The sequence below is a fragment of the Microtus oregoni genome, unplaced genomic scaffold (assembly GCF_018167655.1).
Source record: "Microtus oregoni isolate MIOR12 unplaced genomic scaffold, Mior012 000054F_ref0000373, whole genome shotgun sequence".
NCBI lineage: Eukaryota > Metazoa > Chordata > Mammalia > Rodentia > Cricetidae > Microtus > Microtus oregoni.
Window position 1 is genome coordinate 5,386,593 of NW_024543830.1, and position 6,943 is coordinate 5,393,535.

Here is a 6,943-nt window from a genome sequence, read left to right on the forward strand (position 1 = left end):
CGGTATCTTTAATCTCAGTCCCATCCTCTAATTTCAGTACTCTTACTCCTCAATTGTTGAATTGATATGACGTTTCCTGGGAGTGACACAAACTAGATTTAATGTCAGATGCCAGTTATAAATGGTTATCCACACTTTGTCTGACTTGTCTACAAACAAGGGGGTGTCTAAACACCCAGTTCAAGTTTGGTAACTCAAGAGAATAACTCACAAAATTCACCAAAAGCAAAATTCACCAAGGTGGCTCAGTGGATAGTGGTACCAAGCCTGACAACTTGAGTTCCATCCCTGGAGTTAACATGCTGAAAAGAGATAATCAGCACCTGAAAGTTGTCTTTTGACTGCCGCTCACATCCATCCGTACATGTATCCATATATGGCATACCCATATACACACACACACACACACATTTATATATATATATATATATATATATATATATATGTATTAAAAAATAAATAAAAATAAACAACTCACTGAAAACATTACACTACAGTTACATTTTTGTTACAGAAAACAAAAGATACAGTTCAAGAACATAAGAAACATGAGACTTGCTCTGGGAAAAGAGGGTTCCCTGTAGGATCCGGGCATGTCACCCCCTCATGAAGGGTACACCAACCAGGAAGCACCTGCAAGCTTCAGTGTTCTGGTATTTTTTTTATCTGTCATTTGTTATATAGGCAGAATTGATTAAATCACTAGCCTTATGATTGAAGTTAATCTCTAGCATCCTTCTTTCTCCCAAGGTCAAGTCACTGAGAGTTCCAGCCTTCTAATCATGTGATTGGTTTCTCTGCCAGTCACCATTTTGAAGCTATCTAAGGCTTCCACCTGGAGTTGCCTCATTAGCATAACAAAGACATTCCTATTACTCCGAAAGCTCAAGGGTTTTGAAGCTCAGTGCCAGAAATTGGTGACAAAGACCATCTATGTGGTGTGTGTGTGTCACACGTTTCTTTGTGGATGACTTTAATTTTGACCTTTATATAAATAGTATATAGGTGGGCAATTTAAATCTTATCTGTCACTTTGTATATTTTATGGGAAAATGCAGTTCATCCTTATAAAATATAATGGCTGATATAGGTGATTGCCTCGCTCTTATATTTAACAATATGCTTTAATCTTCCTCTTGCTAATATTGCCAATTTTATCAAATTGTTGTTTGTTCTTTTTTTGTGCTGTGTTAATTGGTTTTATTTTTCAGTTCATTTCATGATTATCTTCTCTTTCTCGGCACTGGTAATCAAAACCTAATGTTCTACTTAATTTTCTCTGTTTAAAGAAATCATGCCTAACCTAAGGTTGGGCACCACCTAACTAAAATATAAATTGTTTACTTTGTAACAGATCAGTAAGGAGTTAACAATCTTTTCCATAAAATAAATAATATCATCTATAAAAAGAGTAACTTTGAAAGGACCAATCTTCTTATTCCCTTTGTTTTTTTATTGTAGAAAAAATGATTTTTATACACTGTATTCTGATCACAGTTTCCCCTCTTCCAGCTCCTTCCAGATCTTCCCCAGCTCCCCACCTACCCAAATCCATGCCCTTTCTTTCTCTCTTTAGAAAACAAACAGACAAACAACACAAAAACAGAATTTAAAAACAACAACAACAAAGAAACAAAAACCTAGAAACATACATATTGCAGAATTGTCCATACAGCCAATCCACTCTGTCAATAATGCAACCTTGAATCTAAGACAGAGTCAGCGATTGGCTGATTGGGATTAGCCATAAAGTTAGTTCTTGGAGGAGTTTTCAGGGTGGCTAGAGGGGACAGGAAGAAACTTGGGAGGAGGAGAGGGGAATTTCCAATGCTGGGGGTTCCTGAGAACATGGAGAGAGGGTCAATCAATCACTCTGTTTCCCTTGGGTTTTTTAGGTCCTTATCTCAAAATAGTCTGATTTCTTCTGTTCAGTCAGCCAGCTTCCAAATCACAACACGGAGACTTATTATTAATTACGAAGGCTTGACCGATAGGTTAGGCTTGTTTCTAACTAGCTATTAAATTAACTCATTTCTATTCCTCCATGTGCTGCCGTGGGGCTTGTGGCTATTACCTCTCCTCTGCATGTGTTGCTTGTTCCCTGTCTCTCAGCATCTCCCTTGCATTTTTGCCTTCTTCTTCTCAGAATCCTCTCTGCTCCCAAAATCCTGCCTAGCTATTGGCCAGTCAGCTTTTTATTAAACCAATCAAAGTGACACATTTTCACAGTGGACAAAAAGATTATTCCACAACACACATACACATAAAAAATTGAAAACTATAATAATATACAAGCAAAAGAACAGGAATACAAAAAATGCCCAAACAAAACAATATGAGACAAAAACAAATCTACAAAATTATCACTGATTTTATTTTGGATTGGCCATTTACTTGCATGGGGATTCCATGGAGCATGCATTGAAGGGAACTAATTTTTCCTTTGCAAGCAGATATCAGTTGAGATAGTTTCTGGGTTGGGAGCAGGAGCTCATGTCACCCTGTTTTTGCTTTGCTCAGCCTATTTTGCATGTAAAGTTTATTCCTTCATGCAGCTCCCTGGAGTTCTACCTTGTAGGCAAGATATTTTCAATTATGAGTTAATTACTAATACAAGCTAATTATCCTTTGAAGCTCAATTTATCATAATTTTGTTCTTTGATACCCAATAAAGTGTTTCATTCTAGATTCTTCCTTAATCTTATCCCCAGATAAGATGAAAAATGATTTTGCTGCCGTCATCTCCCAGCACCTGTGTAGGCCACCCTCTGATTCACTGAGACTGTTTAGAATGTTTTATATGCTACAATGACTTCAGAATTCCTTGCAACATGTCTCTTATCTCGTGTCCTTGTTTATCACTTAAACTGTACACTTCCAGAGACTACCACAGCCCAGTTAGACATAAACATACATGCGTGTAATAAGGAAGGGGAAGTAGCTGGGGAAAAAGACACAAAGACCTAGAGGTAGAACTCAAACTTCACTGTTCATCCACTTTCTTTTCAACATACTTGCGATTTGGATGAGATGCCCCCCACATAGTCTCGGGGATATGAATACTTGGTCCCCATCTGGTGATGCTGTTTGGGTAGGTTTAGGAGGTGTAACCTTGCTGGAAGAAGTATGCTGGTGGGCTTTAAGAGTTTTAAGACTCATGGCATTTCTAGTACTCTCCGTTTTCCTGCTTCTAGTTGAAGATGTAAGTTCTTTGCTTCCAACTCTAGTCACCATGCCCCCAACTTTGCCCTCATGGACTCTTATCCCACTGCAACTATACTAAAGCAACAATAATAGCAATAAGTAAATAATAAGACACTTTATCATGAGAGTCAGCCTTAGTCCATTCAAGCTGTTACAGCAGAAATACTTAGTAGTAAAGGTTCTCCAGAGAAACAGAATCTACAGAATAGAGGAGCTTGTGTTGAGAAGGGGTTAGGTTGGCTCACATGACCAGCAGCTGAGCAGTTCCACAATGGTGGACAAGCTGGAAAGCAAAGAAAAGCTGCAGCCCCATTCAAAAACACAGGGTGAGAGGAAACCAGTGATGCTGCCTAGCACAAGACTCAATGTTTAGGAGTTCCAACCCAACCTCAGGGCAGCTGGTGCCATCAGTCTAAATGATGATGAACTTGAGTCTGATGGTCAAAGATAGGAGCTGCAGGAAACTGTACCTGCTCTGAAAGAAAGGGTTAGATAGGCGAGAATGAGTTTCTCCTTTCTGGGTTTTGTTCCATTTGGCTCACCAGTTCATCAGGGTGGGTCTCCCCATTCCAGTTGTGGTCCAAACGCCAATCTCCTCTAGAAATGTTCTCATAGTCACAGTTGGAAGTTTCTTACCAAGCCTCGGGTCATCCTTCCTTCCAGACAAGATGACACCCACAATGCATCATTGCATACTAAGAAAGAGGTGGATAAATAAAATCAGAAAATCATTTCTTACGCTCCGAAGGCTGGGAAATACAAGATCAGAGTGCATTCACGCTTTGTGTCTCTCAAGGATCTGTCTTCCTCCTGGTGAAAGATAACAGAAGCTCCCCGCCACCCCTGCCTCGGACAACCCACAGCAGCACAAGGATCTGTCTCCTTCCAGATGAAAGATACAGGAGCTCCCTGCAACCCAGGCCTTGGACAACACGCAGCAGCTAATGGGTGGGCCCGGGGAGATCAGGACTTTGGTTGTGTCAGCTGGGAGTGACGGCCCCAGGCACCTGGAAATAGTCACGTACACACTAATGCCTCATTGCAGCCAGCAGGCTGCTTCTGCCTTGTGGCCCTCGTGAGGCTGGGGTTTCATGCCTTTCTCCTTCCACCTTTCCTAATTCATGGTTCCTGGACTAATACCTCTCCCAGATTTTGGGGATCTTTGGCTTCTCATCCCCAGGCTTGACAACTCTTTATTGGTCTCTATTCATACCTCATTTGCATACACACACAGCCAATCAGGGCACCCACAGCCAATCAGAGCCTGCCTGATTCTATATAAACCTGTGTAGCAGTTTTATTAATCTAGCTCTGGCCCAAGTCAAGCTCTCAGTGCTTTCTAGAGGAGGAGGAATGAAACTTTTGGAGCCAAACTTCTTAGAGTACTTATCAGGATGGGAAGAGAGGGGAAACTGCTCAGGCCTTGGAGACCGAATCCTGCCTCCAAAGATGTCGGCACCTGCTGGAGATGGAAGCCCTATCACCCCCCACAGATCTGTGGGCGTGCTCTGCAAGAGGCTGCCCTTCTTGGCACTGTAACACTTGTAACCTCTCAGCCAGGCACCCCAGGCCACCGGGAACTTAGAGGTGTCCCCCTGCCACTCTCTCTCAACTGCCCAGCACCCTGATTCTACTTCCCTATTTTGTTTCTCCTAATCCATGTAAAAAGTTCCCAAGTGGCAAATAAAGGTCCCCCTTGTTTGTTTTCCTTTGCTGTCTGCTTACTCCATTCTTGGAGGGAGAGAAGACAAGGACCAGACTGGAAGAAGATCACTGTGATCTTACGTAGCAAAAAGACAGGAATGTCTCTATGTTCTCTTTCATAATTCTGTTCCTAAGGATTCTGTCCTTTCAGAGTTGATGTCATCATTGGCAATTGATATTTCAGCATAGGATCTGTGGGGACATAAGCTTTCTGTCATTACCTTCTTCAGGCATCTTCCTTAGGTCTGTGATGAGGATGACATGACCTTTGAATCCTGTGCATTTCTAAGCATCTGCCTGATAAGTAAGCAGTATCTTGGCCAGGCAAGAGTCTCAAAACACAGTCCTTCCTTAGTTGTCTGCCATGGTTAGACCACTGCCTTTAGCTGACCATGCTGTAAAAGGGCCATCTGATACAATTATTTCACCTTTATCTTAAAAAGAAAGAAAGAAAAGAAAAGAAAAAAGGAAAACCTTTGAATCGATCCTCCTCACATTGCTTTCCTCCTCATGTCACCATGGGGATGAAGCCCATCCTGCTGCAGGGTCATGAGTAGTCCAGCCACAAAGGAGACCTCTTCTTCACTGTGGCCAAATACCCTACTGTTAGTGTGGGATGACCTGTGAATGACGAGAGGCTGGGCCCTGCATGGGCCATACTGGAGCTGTGTTGTGTGTGGATGCTGACTGGGACACCAACCATGTCCTTACTGGCTCAGCTGACAATAGCTGTCATCCCTGGGACTGTGAAACAGGGAAGCAGCTGGCTCTACTCAGACCAACTCAGCCAGCCGAGCCTGTGACTTTGACTTTGGGGACAACAGCATCATGTTCTCCACAGACAAGCAGAAGAGATACCAGTGTTGTGGGAGCTTCCTTGATGTATGGGTTCCAAGTCAAATCAACAGCAATGAGCCCTACATGAAGATTCCCTGCAATGATTCACTAGTGGCATCTGGGGGCTCCTGGGGGAGTGCATCATCGCAAGCTGTGAAGAGTTCAACCGGTATAGTGCCAAGTCTGGAGAGGAGTTGATGAATGTTAAGGAACACTCCTGGCAGGTCAATGACATCCAGTTGCGTAGAGAGGTGACCACGTTTGTCACTGCATCCAAGGACAACAGAGCTTAGCTCTTTGACTCCATACATCTTGAACATCAGAAGATTCACTGGAAACAGAGCATGCCCTCCCTCCCAATTCTAACCATGTGGTGCTGGGGGTGGTCAGGAAGCCATGGATGTAACCTCAACCTCTACCAGGATCGACAAGTTTGAGGCCACATTCTTCCATGTGGCTTTTGAAGAAGAGTTTGGAAGAGTCAAGGGCCACTTCAGACCTATCAACAGTGTTGCCTTCCGTCCCCGTGGCAGGAGCTGCAGCAGTGTTGGCGAAGATGGTTACACCGTCATCCTCTACTTTGGCCCACAGTACTTTGAGTTTGAGGCCTAAGAAGCTGGATCTCCATCCATACTAGGGAGGCTGTTCACAGGTTTTAGACTCTGTGAAATAAATTAGTTTGTTAAAAATAAAAAGAAACTAACTTTATGCCAGGCATGGGGTTACACACCTGTAATCCCAGCACTAAGGAGGTGGGGGAGGTGACCTCTCAAGTTCAAGACCAGCCTAGGCAGCATAGTGAGAGTGTGTCAAAGCAAAACAGAGCACAAAGAAAAAGACTCTCATCTTTTTCTTTGGGCATTGAGAAGATTTATCTATAGCTCTCAAATTGAAAATACAATTCTAGAATAGTCTTACATTGTTTTTTCCCATCTGTATTAGTTACTTTTCTCATTGCTCTGACAAATGCCCGACAAAAGCAGTTCTAGGAAGGAAAAGTTTACTTTGATTTACAGCTTGAAGATCCAGTACGTCATGGTGGGAAGCCAGGGCAGCAAGAACTGCCCTGCGCATTCCATCCACAGCAGGAAGCAGAGAGATAAGCTGAGCTTGTCTTCTCCCTGCTGTTCAGTCCCAGGACCCCAGTCCACACAAACCACAAATACACACTAGTGTGGGACTTCTCACCCCAAAGATG

At 42.9% G+C, this 6,943-nt stretch overlaps 1 pseudogene; it reads left to right on the forward strand.

Annotated features, from left to right (window-relative positions):
- The first annotated feature begins 5,432 nt into the window (after window positions 1-5,432).
- Window positions 5,433-6,423, forward strand: LOC121437800 (annotated as a pseudogene).
- Window positions 6,424-6,943: the final 520 nt, after the last annotated feature.